Here is a 21381-nt window from a genome sequence, read left to right as displayed (position 1 = left end):
TAAAGGAAAGTAGACTGGAGTCAGAACAATTTCCACACTACAGATGGGTAAACCGGCACAGGGGAAGATGACTCTTATTCCTGGCTCAAATCCTCTCACATTTACTTCTAAATTAGTTTTCTAAAAATTAAAGTTTGTTTTAGCTTTGAAATGTTACCAAGATGTTGATACAGGGATGGTGTTCATAAAATTTCATGTTGAACAGAATCTCATGGGGACAGAAAGGCTTAGATCCTTTACAATAATTCAGATTTTAAAAGTTAATAATCAAATGATTCACCTGAAATTAGGTCCAAAGGAAGACTATTGTGTGACCAGTGGCAAACTGGATCTTTGTAGTTGTTCTGTTTTAAATATAGTGAATGAAGGTATATTTTGCTTAGAAAATATGTGGGGATGCTCTCTCTTTTCATCTCCCATTCAAAGCAAAGAAACCAGATTTCCTGCCTGTGAGGAATGCTACTCTACCACAGGAGGGCGCAGGAAATGTCCGATGCTTTTTCAGATAACCGACACTAGGTGGCGCCGCTCTGCTAGTTTTCTTCACGTCTGTTTTTAAATTCTTATTTTTTATTCCTTTGTTTGGGAACAATGTTAACAGGTTAGCTGTAGTCATGTAAAAAAGCATTTTTATTTTTCTATCCTTTTCTTAATATGTTTGGGTCAGTCATCATGCCTTTATAAAAGTGTGATAAAGAAAGTAGAACTAATTATTGTATTCATCAGTATATTTTCCTTATAGTATATTTTGCTTTTGCAGTAATTTTCTGGACATTCAAATATGAGTCCAAATTAAGTTTTCCTTTTTGGTCTGTCATTGTCCCAGATTCTTTAGAGTTGTGTTGGAGATTTCATTTTGGTTTGATTTTAGAAGAGTCATAATTCTGAATCATATCAGAGCTGCAAAAATGGAACAAAACTCAAATGCTGAAAAGAAAAGTAAGTATCATTACAGGAACTGAAAATGGATTCTCCTACTTGGGTTTGTGTAAAGAGGAATTCGCCAGCATTATTTAGTTAATTAGTTGTGTGTCTGAACCCCTCTTTGGAGTTCAAATTCCTTATTATAAAAATAAGGAAGTTCCTCCAAATGTCCTCAAACTCCTCTTTCAAATTTGAATAGTTATGATTTTATGAGTATATAAACATAGTTGTGCCCCCTGCTTGCCCCAAATATACATGCATAAGCTACGACTTAAAAAAAAAAATCTGAATAATTCTCAGTGGCACAATGCATGCAGTTATAAGCCCCATCTAGCTTTCCAATCCACGTTACTCTACAGGAGTTCCTGTGAGAATGAAGTCTGAACACGGAGGCATAAGCTGACTGCTCAGGCAGAATCGCACCCATGGAACAAACCTAGTTCAGCATGCTGGATCTGCCTATCAGGAGACTGAATCCAACTCTGGCTCCGTCCCTTACTGGCTGGGAGATGCTAATCCATTAATTAGCAAATAGCTAGACACCATGATGCATGTGTGGAGAAGTAAAAGGCCAGGCACTGGGTAGCTCACAATCTATGGGGGACTCAAGTTGTCTGTTATTAGCGACTTAGTAATGGGGAATAAGTGACAAATGAGATCAGGTCTGTGCCTTTGGCCTAAACCCTAGCCATGCTTTTGCCCACAGCTGTCATCCTGAGAAGTGAAATCACTACTGAGGACTGGGTGATTGTGGAGAAATCAGCAAGTTTGGGGCAGGAAAGAGCAGGGAGGGGCTAGAGAGAGGTAGTAATGAAATTGTCTAACATTCTCTGCTAACTGGAAGCAAATGTTAGATATCAGAAGGGTTATATTTTCTATGAAACAAAAGAAAATGGCATTGACATAAGTATATTAGGTTCCCACGGACCTTCACCAGCCTGGAAGCTAGCGTCTGGAAGTCTGAAAGGCAGTGGGCAGAAACGGAGTAAAACTCCTGAAGTCACGCCATCCCTGATGATGTCCACAGGAGTTGGTAAAACCGCCAGTGTGAGCTCATCAAACCCAGCCGTTCATATGGAACCCCTTCAAACGCAACGTTGGCAACATGGGCCTCTTTTCTCAGCTCTTCTAAATGCAGGCGGAAAGAGCTGTGCATCTTTATGGATGTGATGCCAACTGTTCACCACAACAGAGTGGCTAAATGACCCGCTGAAGGCCATGGAACATATTAGTGTTAGAAAAAAGCAGGCAAACTTGGAATCATTTTGTACCTGATGTCATACAGCCTTTGGAATACATGGTGTGAACAAATTTTCTCACTAGTGAGAGTTACTTAATTGAAAAAGTGGCTGAACCTAGTAAAAATAGAGTAGGCATGGGCCTCCCTGAGCCCCACTGCACTTGTGAGAGATGAGCCTGGTGATGTGACAAGTTCTCCTGGGGCAGGGTTGGGGGTAGGGAGGCGTGGGGAAGTGGGAAATTGGAACTGAGTGGGCTAGAACCTGGGTTTGGAGGCTGAGACCGTGAAACAAGGGAAAGGGATACAGATGAAGCAGCAGACACTCAGGAGCAAAAGTTCATGAACAAAACCTTTGTAAATCAGGAATGGCTCATTTCGATTCAAGATGGTGGCAACAGTGGCCATCCACCAAGGTGTGGGACTTCTAGGAATGAAGTGGCCTTCCTTCTTCCAGATCTAAGAGCACTGATTCCCAAAGGGTGTTCCTCAGCACACTGGCCCTCAGGGATGTTAATGGATGGGGAGAACAAATGCTTCTGCATTAGATTAGTTTGCAAAATGCTGGTGTCAACCAAATCTCTTTCCTGCCTGGAACCTTTAATATGCCACCATATATTACAACTCCTTAAGGACTTATAAGGAGGGTTTATCATGTAGGATTTCCCACAATTTTGGGGTTCAGAACCTTTTTTTTAAATCATAGAGTATCTCAAGACAAATGTTCTGAGAAACACCTTTTGGAAAATTAGATCCTAATGCATCCTAATTTATTTCAGATTAAATTCTACTTTAGCAATTCTCAGTGTGAAATTTTCAGGATAAAAGAATTGACAGAAAAGCAAAAGAGTCATTGAAACAACTTTTTTTTGTGACCTGAACAAAACCAAGGGTTCTTTTGATTTATTTATTTAAACTATTTGTGTGTGTAGACCCACACTTAAAAGGAATCATGGCCCTGTTTCTAGATTATTTTTCTCTCAGCCAGCTACATTTGATCAGCTCTGCACACCCCAAATTAGGCCTTGCCTAAACAGTGTCACTACCTTGGAGCCTGTCACTGTGTTTGTCAGTCTCAGCGTATCTTCTGCTATGAGAATAAGAAGAATAAATACAGTTCCCGATTTCCAAGTCAAAGACAGTGTGAATTGATATTACACAGTAAAATGCAATGAGATTAAATCAATAACACCTGCAATAAGGCATAATGAAGGTGAAATTATATCTCTGGCTTCCTGAACAGCTGTGAATCTATTTTTAATGATCCTCATTTTTGGCAGTCAGCTAACAACTTCTAAAATGTCCTAGAAATTGGATTGTTAAGCAGATGAGCACCGCAGTGGCTCAGAATGTCATTAATTTCAGCTGCCTTACCCATCCGCATGGGTGAGATGGAGGCATCATGAACTCACCCTCCCCACTTCACCCCACTGAGCACCCCACTACCCAGGCCTTCGGTGGCCCCACAGATGCTGGGAACAGCGAGGCAGGAGAGCTGTGGGGAGAGGCACTCTCCCAGGTGGATGGTGGGCTGTTGAATTATGGAAAGAAAGGAAAAGTCTTCCTTGCTTCTGTAATGCCAGTTACAGCATATAATCAGCTTTGCAGTCTATATTGTGCTATTGGAACCGCAAAGCCATCAAGAGCAGGACATTCTAATGATCCCTGTTTACTAATGGGGCCCTTGGGTTCCACAAGCTTGCTCTGCCCAGGACTTGGTCAAGGTCACACCACCAGCAAGTGCAGGAACCAGGACTCAACCCAGGTCTTCTCATGCCAAAGCCAGGGCCATTTCCATGGCCCAGCAGTCCCTTGCTTGTTGAATAGCAGTCATGGGAAAGGCACTGTGAACAATTTGAAATTGCGGAAATGTGAACATTCAGGATTACCCATGTTTTTCTTCGCTGCCTGACATCTTTACATTTTGCTGCAGCATTTACTAGAGTTGCGTCTGGGAAACAGGCAGTTGATCCCTTTGGCTGATTGTCTTGAGCCTGCTTCACCTCTCTGGGCTGCCAGGGGGAGGAGCGTGGTGGGTGGCACCCCACAAACAGATTCTCAGATTCCCAAGTTAGGCTCACTGGCTAGGAGGCTCAGGAGACCCCAGACTAAATGGTGTTCCAGAAGACTGCAGCTGAGAGTAAAAATTTGCCGTTCAAATTCCTTCTTTGCCTGAGTGAGAGCCAAGGGAAGGAGAATGAATTCCTTATTCTCTTCCCTGCACTGGGAAGCCTACGACATTGAGAGAGAAGGGTTTTTGTACAGATGATATAGCTGCAGCTAAGATAAGCCATTCATTTATGGGGCTGACCCTAGTGCCTGGCTTGCTTTCAGCAGTGGCGCTGATCCTTTGCTGCCTGAAATATCTGACAGTCAAGAAGTTTATGGTGCAGGGTGGAGAGTTTGTGCTGTGGCATGTTTTTGGACTGGAGAGAAGAATCCGTTTCCAGGAGAGTCATCTATGACAAAGGGTTATTGAGTAGAAAAGTATAAATGAATACCTCTGCTAAGCAAGGGGATTACCTCTCTTAAGCAAGGGGATGCCTTCCAATGGCTGACTTGATGGTCAGGAATGCTGTAAAGAGAGGTGGAAACAGACCAGAGGGAAGGGGGTGTTTTGTGATAATGAAATGATATCATAACATGCTAGTGATTAAAACAATGCCTGAAGTGCTAGAAAACTAAGTTTGCAACTGAAGATAGTGGGGAAACGGAAGAGATCAAGGTTCATGTGAAGGTGGACAAATGATGCGCAGAAGGAGAAGGCAGGGGAGGTCTAGGGGGAAATGGGAGAGCTGGCACTACTGGGCCGCCGCAGGCAGGCCAACCCCAGGGGCCAGAAGGCAGTGCACTGAACGAGGGGGACACAGGGCCTGTCCTGTGCCAGGACCTGCTCCACCTGCCAGGGGAACGGCAGTGGCACTCCCAATGCACAGGGGACTGACACATTTCTTCTGGCTCCTATTCCTCCAATAGCCCCCTCCACTCCCACGTATGTTAATGGACAATGGGGACATTTTGCTGTGGTTTAAGAGAAGCTCTTAAACAGGCTCACCTAGGCTGCTTGCTTAGGAAGAACACATACTGACTTTCAAGCGTTAGCTGGGGGACGCAGCCCTTCACTGCACGAAGAGCTAGTTGTCAGTGAGGTAAACCTTGCTCCTTCCCTGTTCATTAACAAGGGTTTAATGCAAGGTCGGTAAGTAGGATTCCCCTTATGTGTCAACTACCATATTTTGGCTCGATGTGTTCAGAAGGACTCTGAGGCTAGATCCAGGTTCATGAGGAAGAGTCTTGCATTCAGTTGGTCTGCCTTGGATGAGGGAGGGAGGAGGGCAGTTGCCATACTCCGCTGCATCTCCACCCTTCGACTGCACCCGGTGAGGTGTTTGCACTTTAAGTGGAGCTGGGTGAAGTGTCAAAAGTCAAGAAAACCTCAGACTCACCAATGAGGGAGATGAAGTAGATGGAGGACAGCTTCCTGCCAATCTCAAAACACACTACCATTTCAGGATTTGGAAGCACTGACTGCAATTCACTGCTAATAAGGCTGTATGAGGAATGGAGGCTCTGAAGAAGGGCTAAGCAGAAGCCAGAGGCCAAACTAAGTTGTCCAGTTAACCTGATTTAAAGTTAAGGGTCAGGCAATTGGGACTATTACTGACCAGATATGAGCTAGCTAACGCTCTTTTTCTTCCCATGATGAACAGTGAAGGGAAAGCATTCCAAAGGGAGAAGGAAGATGGAGAGGGATATATATGTGCACGCACATTCACACACACACACACATAATATACACACACACAGATCATACACATCCATTTGCATCATCTATTTTGGAAATGGAGAACAATTTAGAGAACGTAGTGCCAGAGGCCATATTCCCTTGTAGGTCTGGGTGGGGTAGTTGTTATCTTCACTAACTAATTGAAGACAAATGACCAAAGGCGGTGGACCAACACCCCAGATTAGATGGCAGCCACCTGTTGGTCAGGTACCTCAAAACTGACTTCAGGGGAAGTTGTTGACTCTCTGAGGCCTCAGAGTGAAAGCCACAGAGTTGGGGAAGCAACTCGCCTAGTGGCTCTGAGCAGATCAAAACCTGGATGTTGGTGGTGTCTGGAAGCTTCACCATGAGTTTTGATTGGTTTTGGACCTGCAGGGCTTGAGTAAATTAAAAAATGGAGCTTAACAGTATCTTTTTTTTGTTTGTTTTAATATTTGTTTGCTCTATCAGGTCTTAGTTGCGGTGCGCGGTCTCTAGAGTACCCAGGCTCATTAGTTGAGGCATGGGCTTAGTTGTCCTGCAGCATGTGGGATCTCAGTTCCCTGACCAGGGATCGAACCGGCATCCCCTGCATTGCAAGACCTATTCTTAACCACTGGACCACCAGGGACGTCCCTTAACAGTATCTTAAATAAGAAGGTGTCACATTTCTGAGGTAACTCTACATGTTAATATCTTTCTCCAAATGACAGCTTCTTAATAAATTGCACTTCACCAGTAGGTAGTATATTGTGATACAAAACACTGGGATTTGCTTTTTAAAAGGAAAAGCCACACCGAATGTCTGCTTTGGCTAATCTACTTTATGTGTTAACTTCACACATTTGGTGCAGAATTTACTCAGCAGGCCTGAATTGCTGAGCCAAGGCACCTGCCTGCAAGGGGCATTAAGTGATAGGCTGCAGGTCTAGGAAGGAGGCTCAGCATTTAGGGCTGGGAGTTAATAGGATCAGGTGGTCACCACTCCGCCCCTTCCAGGCTCAGGAGCAGACATCAATAATCACACTAACCCATCGCAGAAGCCACCAACACCCCTAGCAGGGAACAGAACCTCAAAATTGTTCTCAAGACAGCACACTAGCCTTCCCTACAACCTGAGAGCAGTTGACACAAACACAATGAAACTATTTCCATTTAGGGGACTTATCTGCCTACTAAATTGGGTAGTTTTTTGTGCGTTCTGCATAGAATGACAAAAAAGTCTACTTAGATATTACTTTTGCTATTTGCTAGCTGTTGAGATTGGAAATCATCTCCCTAATTAAACGATAATGGCTTATTAAACATTTTGAGTCCTTTGCACTTACTCCCAGATGTCCCCCAAAGTGGTGCAATATAGGGCTTCTGATCTTGGGGTCTATAAACCCCCAAGCGGTCCATGCATAGAATTTGAGGGTCTATGATCTTGGCTGTAAAAAAATTATATATTTTTTTATTTTTGCTACCTCTTACCTGAAATTTAGCATTTCCTTCAATTATGAGTGTCAGCAACAAACCAATATTAGTACTTGTGATTTTGTCATTAATAGAAATCACAGATTTCATATCAAATAACAGTCATTGCAGACATCTTATAAAATCATATATGTTCATCACAACTTTGAAATTACAGTAGTTCTCAGACCAGCTGCTAGTTCTTGTTATTTAATGTGCTGTTATAGAAGCACATATATTACTAGATCACAAATTTGGTTTTAAAATATTTTGATAATGGCATTTTCTTTGTCATTCCATGTATGGTATTTTATACGTTAAAAACATGATTCTGAAAAGAAGCTCTTTGAATAGAAAGGGCATTCCGTTCAGATGAAGAGGCCTGGATTATGGTCCTTGACGGAAAGCTTTGGTCAAGTCCCCCCACCTCCTTTTTCCTTTTGCCCTTTTTTTGGGGCAATTAAAATAAATTGAGATAAAATTCATATAAGATAAAATTCACTGCATTAGTGTATATGATTCAGTGGGCTTTAACATATTAACAAGGTTGTGCAAGAATTATTATCTAATTCCAGAATATTTTTATCACCCCAAAAAGAAACCCAATACCTGTTAGTAGTCACTGCCATTCTCCCGCCCCCAGCTCCTGGCAACCACTAATCTGCTTTCTGTCTCTATGGATTTGCCTGTTCTGGCATTTCTTATCAATGGAACTGTCAAATATGTGGCCTTTTGTGTCTGGCTTCTTTCACTTAGCATGTTTTCAAGGTTCATCCATATTGTGGCATGTATCAACACTTCATTCCTTTTTATGGTTGAGTAATATTCCATTGTATGGATGTACCACATACTCTTTATCCATTTGGCCAAGTCCTTTTTTCAGTCTTTGTGTCTACACTTTCAAAATGAAGAGATTAGGGCAGATTATGGCCAAGGTTTCTTCCAGCTTTCAAACCCTGTTGCTGCACCTCCTTTTAGCCCTGCTGTGTTGTTCTGCATAAAGTTCTGCTTAGACTCAGTTCCAGGTCTCCCATCCTCAAAAACTGACCTGCCAGGCTTCCCTTGTGATGTAGTGGTTAAGAATCTGCCTGCCAATGCAGAGGACGTGGGTTCGAGCCCTGGTCCGGGAAGATCCCACATGCTATAGAGCAACTAAGCTCGTGTGCCACAACTACTGAGCCTGCGCTCTAGAGCCTGCAAGCCATAACTACTGAAGCCCACAAGCCACAACTACTGAAGCCCGCACGCCTAGAGCCCATGCCCTGCAACAAGAGAAGCCACCGCAATGAGAAGCCCACACACCGCAATGAAGAGTAGCCCCCGCTCGCTGAAACTAGAGAAAGCCCGCATGCAGCAACGAAGAAATAAGTAAATTAAATAGATTAAAAAAAAAACAACTGACCTGTCCAATTCCTGACATGTGTTTTTAAATTCCATCTGTTTAAGTCCACCAAAAATGTTTTTAAATTGGTTTGGAGATCTTATCTAATTTAAGCATTGTGTGTCAATGATCTAAAATAGAATGCTACCTTCTCTTCTCCAATTTCTGTTTACAACATTACAGCAACCAATGAAACTATGATGGGCTGGGCCCATGCATAGGAGACTGAATTTTTTGAAGTGCAATCAACAAAAAAAATGCCACGGCACTTTGTATGCCCTAGGGAACAACTCAAGGTCTTATTCTAAGGTTCTCACTATGCCACTCTCAGAAAAAAAATTTTTTTTCACCTGTCACTTTAAAATTTCAGCAGATCACAACAGCTTATTTCCACAAGACTGTAATGGATTGGAAGATAAAGGAGGAAAGGGCTCATGGAAATAAGGGACTAGCAATAAATCCTCAAACTGTGTAAGTATAGAGTACTGTTAACAGAGTTCATTTGAGGATCTCAGACTACTTCTTAACTCACGGACTTTCACTCTCGTTTTTATTAGATTATAAAATAGCACCCACTAACTACAGTCAGAAATAACACAAAGGTTTCTTATGCAGCACCACAAATACATATGCAATGTGAGAAAAGAAATAGTAAATTACATATTACATTATTGAATTGTATGCTATCTCCCCCACCACGTACATAAATAAAAGATAAACTGTCCATGTTTTATACCCCCAGCTTTCTCAACATCAGCTGAGCCCTGTTTTGCTTTCAGCCTGTTCCTTTGTTACACAACCACACTTGCAATCCATCCTTTCATTTCCTTCCAAGTGCTTTCCATCACGGTGGTGGTGTCTGAAGCTCATTACACCTACTGGTGCGTGGTGCTGAAGCATTTACCGTTCTCAGCGCAGCACATTCTTTGCTTGCACATTCTTTGCTTTAGATTCTTTTCCTTGGGAGATAAACCAAGAAATCTGCAAATTCATACTTAATCTGTCATAGCCCTGTCACCCAATCCAATCCTCTCTAAACAAAATCCTTTTGGTGAGAGGAAGACAATACCCTCGTTTCATAAATAATTTTTCCACCAACCTTAATCTGCTGTCTATGAATATTAATGAGTCTCATCGATTGATGTCTCCATTTTATGTCCAATATCAGACACCTTTCCAGAAAGCTAGCTGTCAAGGTTGCAAAGGAACCTATTTCACTTTCACATTATATTAGCAAAATTAAAAAGGGTGGCTTCTTTGACATGTAGATTTCCAGAGATACCCCTTTAGCCCTACACTCTGATTTCTTTTACATTGTTCCCAAATTACAGGTCAGTCCTTGCAGGAAGGAAAGACAGGTCACTTCTTTTTCGTCTGTTCCAGGCAAGAGTTGACTGATAACTGGTGACCTGATACCATGAAAATTTTTCAGAGACCCATTAAATGTGTTTGTTTTACCAGTCTCTATTCCTTTGCTTGCCTTTTTTTTTTTTTTTTTTTTTTGATGCCTTCTTTGTTGAGTCTAGGTCCGAATTCCTATGAGATTCTGCTTCCTTTGGCTATTTTTGCCTTAAAATTTTCTGTGTACCAACCACCACAGATTAAGTGGGATAGATTCCAGGGCTGCTGCTGGCCTAGAAGTAATCTTTGTCAAAATTAGGAGAGTGTTCTTCTGACAGACTAATTAGAATGCAGCATTCCCTCCAGATGGACATATTAGAAAGAGGAGCCCCTCTGGGTGAACATATCTGTGTACGAGGATCCAGGGTCTGGCGAGGGGAACGTGGGCTGCATTTCAGCACCTACTCCCTCTCCATAGGGCACCTTGGTTAGTTTCTCTCTTAAATCTTTTACATGTCTCCCTTAGCTGGTTTCTTGGGGCCAAAGTGTTTTGGGGACACGAGTGATTTGCTTTAGATCCTTCTCAATTGCAGTTCACTTTTTTCTCCTTTATTCTTTTTCACAGCATTAATGTTAAACTCCTTGTTTATATGCCAGGTTTACTGAAGCACCCTTAATGCATCTTTCCATCTTTGAGCAATTTGAATAGGAATTCAAATGACATCTTTGGGCTTTTTTGTTTATTGTTAACTTGTTGGAGTAGCTGAGAATCAGGTTGGTTGATTTTTTTTTTTTTTTAATTATTAGCACCTTTAATTATTTATTTATTTATTTATTTATTTATTTAGGCTGTGTTGGGTCTTCGTTTCTGGGCGAGGGCTTCCTCTAGTTGCGGCAAGCGGGGGCCACTCCTCATCGCGGTGCGCGGGCCTCTCACCATCGCGGCCTCTCCCGTTGCGGAGCACAGGCTCCAGAGGCGCAGGCTCAGCAGTTGTAGCTCACGGGCCCAGTTGCTCCGCGGCATGTGGGATCTTCCCAGACCAGGGCTTGAACCCGTGTCCCCTGCATTGACAGGCAGACTCTCAACCACTGTGCCACCAGGGAAGCCCCGGTTGATTTTTTAATACATGCTTTCACATGTTCAAAGACTTGTTTGCTGATAGCATTATTTGTTGCTAAATGACAAACATATGGCCAGCTGCCAGAGGAGCTGTGTTATTCAAGGGGGTCCAGGAAGCCTGCTCTAGGTCTGACTATACCCTTCCTTGCTTACTACTCATGCCTGAAATTCTACCTTAAACCATATTCTTTTGGATTAAGTAAATAGCAACCCTGTTGCAACACACTACACTTGGAAAGAACTAAGTAGACCACATCAGTCATTGACACTGTAGTGAGAATTAGTGTATCAAATCCTATTCTAAGGGCAGCTATGTGAGAGAAGAAAGATGGTTTGGGGCATGTAATATACTAACCCCCTAGTGGGAAGGTCTGGTTAGGCTGGCAGAATACGCCTTGGTCATTTTGAAGGATCCTTCAGAGAACAAGGGACATGGAAGGCAAACTTCCCTTTGCCATGTCTCTGTCTAGAGTAATCCCAGGGTAGCAAGAGATCTAACTTGGTATTAACTGTTCAACAGTCTTGGTGTTTCCCAGTGTGACTGAAGATGGGAGTCTTGTTAACTTGTTGGAGTAGCTGAGAACTCAGGTTCCTTCCTTTGTCCTACACCAATCACTCCCTGTTTTGACCTTAACCTTTGGTATATGCATTGAACTTTTCGAGGGCCCAGGGTTAGTGATGTTAGCAGACACACACCTAAGGAATTAATTTCTCACATGAACGTGGCCCTCTGTGGAAAGATCTATAGGAGACAGATCATGGATGCAGAAGAATATTGGAGAAATAAGGGTTTTTAAAGATTTCATTAGTCTAGTCCTGGCCCTCTCAAAGTGGGCTGCATACACATTTGAGAGCACAAAACCACACGAGTTATGTAGAAACTAAACATGGTGCACCTTCCTGAGTGTCAATTTTACTAGGTAATAAAAAATTTTAAGTGTTAGTTTTATATTAAAACAAGCTTGACTGTGTTATGGAATGGAATATAGTAGTCACAGGAATGCTAACAAGTACAAAAGAAAATGAACACCTGATCACAGAAGCCAGCTCTTAGATCTTAGAGATCCTCTAGCCTGTGTTTTCAGAAATGATTGTGCATCCAATCACCTGAAGAACTTCAAAGGAAACCTTCAAAACAATACCGATGCTGGGCCCCTTTCCAAATGGATTCTAGACCATTGATATTTCTCCAAAGCCTCTCAGGTGATTCGAAGGTGCAGCCTTGTTCTATCTGTGACGTGCATCTCAACAGGATCAGCTACATAACTTGTGGGGCCTAGTGCAAAAGGGAAATGCAGAGCCCTTGTCATACATTATTAAGAATTTTAAGATGGCGGCAGCAGAGCGTTAAACCAAGCACAGAGCCCAAGTGTAGGTGCCCAATGCACATGCCTATGAAGTCAGCCCTGCCTCTTAAGAGCCTGGAGAGCGCATTCAGTGCTGAAGCCACCCTGAGGGCAGCACGGAGCAGGTCTGCAGGATGGGGAGGAACTGTGCCTTCCTCTACATGCCCTAGTTTATGGGGCCATTCACAGACACACACACACACCTGGATAGGTAGTTCAGAGACACCCCCTGGTAGAAATGTTTAGCAGAGATTAAATGAGGTTTTTCTAATGTGAAAACAACGTTTGCTTCTTTATCTAAGAATGAAACTGTCACCTTTTGACTCTAACCTACATTGGCTAGATTTTAAATTCTAGTTTATGCTCTCTCCCCAGACCACAACCCCCCAACCATCCCTGCACAATTTCTCATACTTCTAAATCTTATCCACAATCGTAACTCAGATTACTGGGAAGCATTTTGCCCTTTTGACCACAACTGAGTTAGGTCCCTCTCTGAAATGACTACGTCTGCTTTGTTGGGGGGTGGTAAGAACTACACACACACACACACCCCAATATCAGAGAAGGAAAGCCCGGTAGAACCTGTAAGGATTACAGAACCCGAGAATAAGCCTTGTGGTAAGGAGGTAAGGAGGTTATCCTTTCCTGAAGAGGGGAATGCACACTCCGTGCCTGGATAAAGACCTCTGTGAGGGGCAGGAACAGATGCACGTGTGTGGTCCTGGGGGAAATTCAGGGAGGAGAGGACCGGGTGATCTGCTGGAGGAACAGAGAGTGCATTTGTTCTCTTGAGATTCAGCAGCTGGGCAAGGTACAGAGAGTTAATGAACCAAGGGGAGGATGGGGTACACAAGGGAATTCAGAGTAAGCGAATAAAATTCTCATTATGTCGCCTCTGGAATTAATATGCAAGCTTTCCTCTCTCCCAGGGCTTCTTTTTGGCCCTGGCTGCTATGAAATACTTGGGGCCAAAGATGGAGCAAAGCCCTACAGGAAAGAAGGTGATTCATGTTTTGGGGAATTTGCAGCCAACCCGGGAGACACAGCAGACAGAGGAAGCCAGAGCCTGCAGGACTGTAGAGGCTTTCTCAAAACCCTGGAAATCATTAGCCATCCAGTCCTGATGGCAAGGGCAAAATACTCAGACGAGTCTGCAGAGAGACCCAGTGTGGCCCATTTTATGAGGACCACTGTTACCTCATCAGCCTTATTGATGCCAGACCCCTGGCAAACTCATCCCTTAATGTCTGAAGACCGTCCTTCAATCCAGAACTTTATAAAAATGACAAAGGATTCATTGAGACTTAGAAAAGCCATATGATGTAATACACCATAAACAGTTTGCTAAATATATAACTGCAGGCCATACATATGTATAGATAGGTGATTACACAAAACAAACCACAAATCCTGCAGGGAGGTTCTTGTTGCAGTGGTCAGAACAGACTTTCAGATTGGGCAGATATGAGTTCTGCTCCTACCTCTGTGTACTCAGAGACAGAGAACTTAACCTCTCTTAGACTTGTTATTTCTAAATAAAAAAGAAGTTGTGTTCATGAAAGGATGCTCAACATCACTAATCATTAGAGAAATGCAAATCAAAACTACAATGAGGTATCACCTCACACCACTCAGAATGGCCATCATCAAAAAATCTACAAACAGTAAATGCTGGAGAGGGTGTGGAGAAAAGGGAACCCTCTTGCACTGTTGGTGGGAATGTAAATGGATACAGCCACTATGGAGAACAGTATGGAGGTTCCTTAAAAAACTAAAAATAGAACTACCATACGACCCAGCAATCCCACTACTGGGCATATACCCTGAGAAAACCATAATTCAAAAAGAGTCATGTACCACAATGTTCATTGCAGCTCTATTTACAATAGCCAGGACATGGAAGCAACCAAAGTGTCCATCATCGGATGAATGGATAAAGAAGATATGGCACATATATACAATGGAATATCACTCAGCCATAAAAAGAAATGAAATTGAGTTATTTGTAGTGAGGTGGATGGCCCTAGAGTCTGTCATACAGAGTGAAGTAAGTCAGAAAGAGAAAAACAAATACCGCATGCCTACACATATATATGGAATCTAAAAAAAGTGGTTCTGATGAACCTAGGTGCAGGACAGGAATAAAGATGCAGACATAGAGAATGGACTTGAGGACACGGGGAGGGGGAAGGGTAAGCTGGGATGAAGTGAGAGAGTGGCATTGACATATACACACTACCAAATGTAAAACAGATAGCTAGTGGGAAGCAGCCGCATAGCACAGGGAGATCAGCTCAGTTCTTTGTGACCACCTAGAGGGGTGGGATAGGGAGAGTGGGAGAGAGACGCAAGAGGGAGGGCATACGGGGATATATGTATACTTATAGCTGATTCACTTTGTTATACAGCAGAAACTAACACAACAGTGTAAAGCAATTATACTCCAATAAAGATGTTAAAAAAAAAGTTCTGCTGAATACCTATTTTATAAATTTGTCTTGAGGATTAAATGAGAAGGTGTAGGTAAAAGTCTTAGCATAGAACATAGTAGGTATTCAGTATACATACATATATACTATGTAGTAGGCACACAGAAAGTATTCAATACTAATTATTATTAGCCAACAATCCTTTCCTTCCCTCTGCCCCCACTTTTGGGATTAATGAAATACTTCGCCAAGAGTGACTTAAAAAGGAGATGTTAACAGCCATAAAAGGGGAAATCAACAGTAACACAATCATAGTAGGGGACTTTAATACCCCACTTTCACAAATGGACAGTTCATCCAAAATGAAAATAAATAAGGAAACACAAGCTTTAAATGATACATTAAACAAGATGGACTTAATTGATATTTATAGGACATTCCATCCAAAAACAACAGAAAACACGTTCTTCTCAAGAGCTCATGGAACATACTCCAGGATAGATCATATCTTGGGTCACAAATCAAGCCTTAGTAAATTTAAGAAAACTGAAATCATATCAAGTATCTTTTCCGACAATGCTATGAGACTAGATATCAATTACAGGAAAAAATCTGTAAAAAATGCAAACACATGGAGGCTAAAGAATACACTACTAAATAACCAAGAGATCACTGAAGAAATCAAAGAAGAAATCAAAAAATACCTAGAAGCAAATGACAATGAAAACACGATGACCCAAAACCTATGGGATGCAGCAAAAGCAGTTCTAAGAGGGAAGTTTACAGCAATACAATCCTACCTCAAGAAACAAGAAACATCTCAAATAAACAACCTAAACTTACACCTAAAGCAATTAGAGAAAGAAGAACAAAAAAACCCCAAAGTTAGCAGAAGGAAAGAAATCATAAAGATCAGATCAGAAAAAAATGAAAAAGAAATGATGGAAACAATAGCAAAGATCAATAAAACTAAAAGCTGGTTCTTTGAGAAGATAAACCAATAGCCAGACTCATCAAGAAAAAAAGGGAAAAGACTCAAATCAATAGAATTAGAAATGAAAAAGGAGAAGTAACAACTGACACTGAAAAAATACAAAGGATCATGAGGGATTATACAAGCAACTACATGCCAATAAAATGGACAACCTGGAAGAAATGGACAAATTCTTAGAGAAACACAACCTTCCAAGACTGAACCAGGAAGAAATAGAAAATATAAACAGACCAATCACAAGCACTGAAATTGAGACTGTGATTAAAAATCTTCCAACAAACAAAAGCCCAGGACCAGATGGCTTCACAGGAGAATTCTATCAAACATTTAGGGAAGAGCTAACACCTATCCTTCTCAAACTCTTCCAAAATAGAGCAGAGGGAGGAACACTCCCAAACTCATTCTACGAGGCTACCATCACCCTGATACCAAAATCAGACAAAGATGTCACAAAGAAAGAAAACTACAGGCCAATATCACTGATGAACATAGATGCAAAAATCCTCAACAAAATACTAGCAAACAGAATCCAACAGCACATTAAAAGGATCATACACCATGATCAAGTGGGGTTATTCTCAGGAATGCAAGGATTCTTCAATATATGCAAATCAATCAATGTGATAAACCATACTAACAAATTAAAGAATAAAAACCATATGATCATCTCAATAGATGCAGAAAAAGCTTCTGACAAAATTCAACACCCATTTATGATAAAAACCCTCCAGAAAGTAGGCATAGAGGGAACTTACCTCAACATAATAAAGGCCATATATGACAAACCCACAGCCAATATCATTCTCAATGGTGAAAAACTGAAAGCATTTCGTCTAAGATCAGGAACAAAACAAGGTTGCCCACTCTCACCACTATTATTCAACATAGTTTTGGAAGTTTTAGCCACAGCAATCAGAGAAGAAAAGGAAATAAAAGGAATCCAAATCAGAAAAGAAGATGTAAAGCTGTCACTGTTTGCAGATGACATGATACTATACATAGAGAATCCTAAAGATGCTACCAGAAAACTACTAGAGCTAATCAATGAGTTTGGTAAAGTGGCAGGATACAAAATTAATGCACAGAAATCTCTTGCATTCCTATACACTAATGATGAAAAATCTGAAAGAGAAATTAAGGAAACACTCCCATTTACCATTGCAACAAAAAGAATAAAATACCTAGGAATAAACCTACCTAATGAGACAAAAGACCTGTGTGCAGAAAACCATAAGACACTGATGAAAGAAATTAAAGATGATACAGATGGAGAGATATAGCATGTTCTTGGATTGGAATAATCAACACTGTGAAAATGACTATACTACCCAAAGCAATCTACAGATACAGTGCAATTCCTATCAAACTACCAATGGCATTTTTCACAGAACTAGAACAAAAAATTTCACAATTTGTATGGAAACACAAATGACCCCAAATAGCCAAAGCAATCTTGAGAAAGAAAAACGAAGCTGGGGGAATCAGGCTCCCGGACTTCAGACTATACTACAAAGCTACAGTAATCAAGACAGTATGGGACTGGCACAAAAACAGAAATATACATCAATGGAACAGAATAGAAAGCCCAGAGATAAACCCATGCACATATGGTCACCTTATTTTTGATAAAGGAGGCAAGAATATACAACAGAGAAAAGACAGCCTCTTCAATAAGTGGTGCTGAGAAAACTGGACAGCTACATGTAAAAGAATGAAATTAGAACACTCCCTAACACCATACACAAAAATAAACTCAAAATGGATTAAAGACCTAAATGTAAGGCCAGACACTATCAAACTCTTAAAGGAAAACATAGGCAGAACACTCTATGACACAAATCACAGCAAGATCCTTTTTGACCCACCTCCTAGAGAAATGGAAATAAAAACAAAAATAAACAAATGGGACCTAATGAAACTTAAAAGCCTTTGCACAGCAAAGGAAAACATAAACAAGATGAAAAGACAACCCTCAGAATGGGAGAAAATATTTGCAAATGAAGCAACTGATAAAGGATTAATCTCCAAAATATACAAGCAGCTCATGCAGCTCAATATCCAAAAAACAAACAACCCAGTCCAAAAATGGGCAGAAGACCTAAATAGACATTTCTCCAAAGAAGATATACCAATTGCCAACAAACACATGAAAGGATGCTCAACATCACTAATCATTAGAGAAATGCAAATCAAAACTACAATGAGGTATCACCTCACACTGGTCAGAATGGCCGTCATCAAAAAATCTACAAACAATAAATGCTGGAGAGGGTGTGGAGAAAAGGGAACCCTCTTGCACTGTTGGTGGAAATGTAATTGATACAGCCACTATGGAGAAAAGTATGGAGATTCCTTAAAAAACTAAAAATAGAACTACCATACGACCCAGCAATCTCACTACTGGGCATATACCCTGAGAAAACCATAATTCAAAAAGAGTCATGTACCACAATGTTCACTGCAGCTCTATTTAAAAGACAGGATATCGAAGCAACCTAATTGTCCATCAACAGATGAATGGATAAAGAAGATGTGGCACATATACACAATCGAATATTACTCAGCCATAAAAAGAAACGAAATTGAGTTATTTGTAGTGAGGTGGATGGACCTAGAGACTGTCATACAGAGTGAAGTAAGTCAGAAAGAGAAAAACAAATACCATATGCTAACACATATATGTGGAATCAAGAAAAAAAAAGAGGTTCTGAAGAGACTACGGGCAGGACAGGAATAAAGATGCAGACGTAGAGAATGGACTTGAGGACACAGGGAGGGGGAAGGGTAAGCTGGGACGAAGTAAGAGAGTGGCATGGACACATATATACTACCAAATGTAAAACAGATTGCTAGTGGGAATCAGCCGCATAGCACAGGGAGATCAGCTCAGTTCTTTGTGACCACCTAGAGGGGTGGGATAGGGAGAAGCAAGGGGGAGGAGATATGGGGATATATGTATATGTATAGCTGATTCACTCTGTTATAAAGCAGAAACTAACGCACCATTGTAAAGCAATTATACTCCAATAAAGATGTTAAAAAAACAAAAGGAGATGTTTCTGGCCAGGTTCTGTTCCAACCTTTTAAGACGTTCTTGTCCTAATTTCGTGTACTTGGCTTGTCTTCTACGCCCCACAGGTCCTCATCCACAAAAAGTCTAAAAGCCTGGGTCATAACCGGCTCCATAACAGGGCCGATATATTAATGAAAAGACCGATTTCTCAGCCTCTGTCTCCTGCTGTTTTCAAATATCACATTGGGAGTTTGAGTTGAGAATGCAGTCCATTTGCTTCCTCATCAATTTGGACAATGCTGGACAATGAGGTGGTTCCTTTTATTTCTTCCTATGCGTGTCCACAGAAGAGACCTCAGAACTGTGTTTCTCTGAGCTATCTTCTAGCAGCCAGAGAGAGAACTCACACAGATCAGAACTTCTCAGGGAGCACAAGCCCTTCAAAAATGCATCTTTGAGCATTCTGTTGCAAAATGAGATAAGTAAGGATGATAAAGTGAGATTTTTTTCAACAAAGCTTTTAATTGAAAGGATTATCCTCTGTGCTGAGATTATGGTTTGCTTATGTTTGGGGTATCAAGATGTGCTTTTTGTGTGTGTGAAACAATAGAGAGAGTAGATGGGAGTGATTTTTTATTTTTATGGACTGACTTGGAAAAATAAAAAGTAGGCAAAGCCATGTTCCCCCCGACTACCACTCAATTTTTTTTTTTAAGTTATTTTTACCAGCTCATGAAATAAAAAAGCTGGAAACCACTGACATGGACCACCCAGGCTGTTTGGGGAAAGTAAATAACTTCCATATTAGCAGCTACCTGGAACATTTTCCCCCAGACCACAGACCCCTGAGCTTTTGCTGCATAAATTATTTCATGTCTCTTATACACGTGAATATGGCAAATGAGGGTGAAAGGAGCTTTATGAGAGTTCATAGGTTCCCCCAGTAAACCAACGGTGTACTAGTAAGGAGGGATGCAAGGTCAAGTGTGCTGCCTCCACTCCCACCACTGATTCAACCTTTCCTTTGTGTAAATAGGCCTGAGAACATTCGCTGTTGATGCTGATCCAGTACTTCCAAAACATTATGTTAATATTTTGAAACTTTAAAAATAAAATGTCTTTTGTTAGAGCTTCAACTTCAACCTGGTTTTGTTTGGGTTAGAAAAGACCACTTTTTTTTTTGATGGGGGTCCAATATTGTAAAATTACTCCTTTCATCATCATAACTAGTAGGTCCCAAACTTCACTAACCATGACGTCACATTTCCAGTAATATATTCTGAATTATGTGATGTTTTGCACTATCCTCTCGTGTTTGCCAATGCTGCTTCAGCAAGTATTTCTAGAACTCCCTGAGAAGAGCTTATGTGGTTCTCTGAAGCTTTCCTGGGGGTAACGTGATGCTGCAGCCAGCCATTGGGCCTTCACACCATCCCATGTCCCCCAGTCATTCTACTATTCTGGGCTTTTCCTCCTGGGCACCGGTCTCCCTAATCTTTTCTTCACCTCCCAGGCCTTTGTGATTAATTTCTGCTGCCCCTTCCTGGAATGATTACTTGTTCAAATCCTTCCCCTCCTCCAAGGTTCAGCTCAAATCACATTTCCTCTAGGAATTCTAAGATCCCTAGCACAAAAATAGCCTCTTCTCCTCATTTTCCTGATGCACTCTGTACCCCCCAAATCCAAGGCACATGTGATGAATGCTGAAATGGTTATTTTTATGTTTATCTTCCTACCACTTCCCATTACCATGTGAGCTTTGGATGTGAGGATTAGATGGTATTCTTTTTTTCTTTTAACTTACCAAAGCACTGGCAGATTATATTGAACATAGTAAGTCTGGTAAATACTAAATAAAACTGAACTGTCTTAAATTCTCACTAAGTTGTACATGACTGATTGTCATACCTCTCCAGAATGTGTAAGAAAAAACTTTGTTTTTCCCAGTAGGAATTTTTGCTCTAATTGGTCCAAGGAGGGAAATAACAATTCTTGAACCTTCCAGGAAACCACTCAGGATGGGTAGCCTGAACCACATTCAGGAAGGTAAAGTGCCAAAGAAGCATATGGATGCACGACAAGAATCCCCACTGTGTCCCCCACCAGTCACTCCAAACAATACCAGTGGCAGATTTTGCACAGCATTAGCCTCCGCTAACCAGCCATCATTTCCTCTTAAAAAAAAAAAAAAAAAAGAGTTAAGGGCAAGTAGAAAAAAAGTGCCTTTGAATTAAAATCTTAGCTTTTCTTTGAACATCCAGATGATTAAATGAGATCCAGACAAAAGCAGGCAATTTCCAAAAAATAAAACCCAGCCGGGGCTATCTGCATTCCCTCATGTTTCTTCTGGTAACCTCGTGGTAAAGTGAAGT

General features: G+C 41.3%; 2 long non-coding RNA genes across 10 annotated transcripts in view; both read right to left on the bottom strand.

The window, feature by feature from the left end:
• LOC309631789 overlaps positions 1 to 21381 on the bottom strand; it is a 274990-nt gene that overhangs the window by 176186 nt on the left and 77423 nt on the right. The window lies entirely within an intron of this gene.
• Positions 1759 to 16066, bottom strand: LOC309631802. The gene is made up of 2 exons (XR_014246561.1): positions 8785 to 16066; positions 1759 to 2052 (listed from the first exon to the last, which is right to left on the bottom strand). It is a non-coding gene; the product is annotated as an uncharacterized lncRNA (long non-coding RNA).

The sequence above is a fragment of the Balaenoptera borealis genome, assembly GCF_965194805.1.
Source record: "Balaenoptera borealis genome assembly, chromosome: 7".
Classification (NCBI taxonomy): Eukaryota; Metazoa; Chordata; class Mammalia; order Artiodactyla; family Balaenopteridae; genus Balaenoptera; species Balaenoptera borealis.
This window is presented reverse-complemented; position numbering and strand designations above follow the sequence as displayed.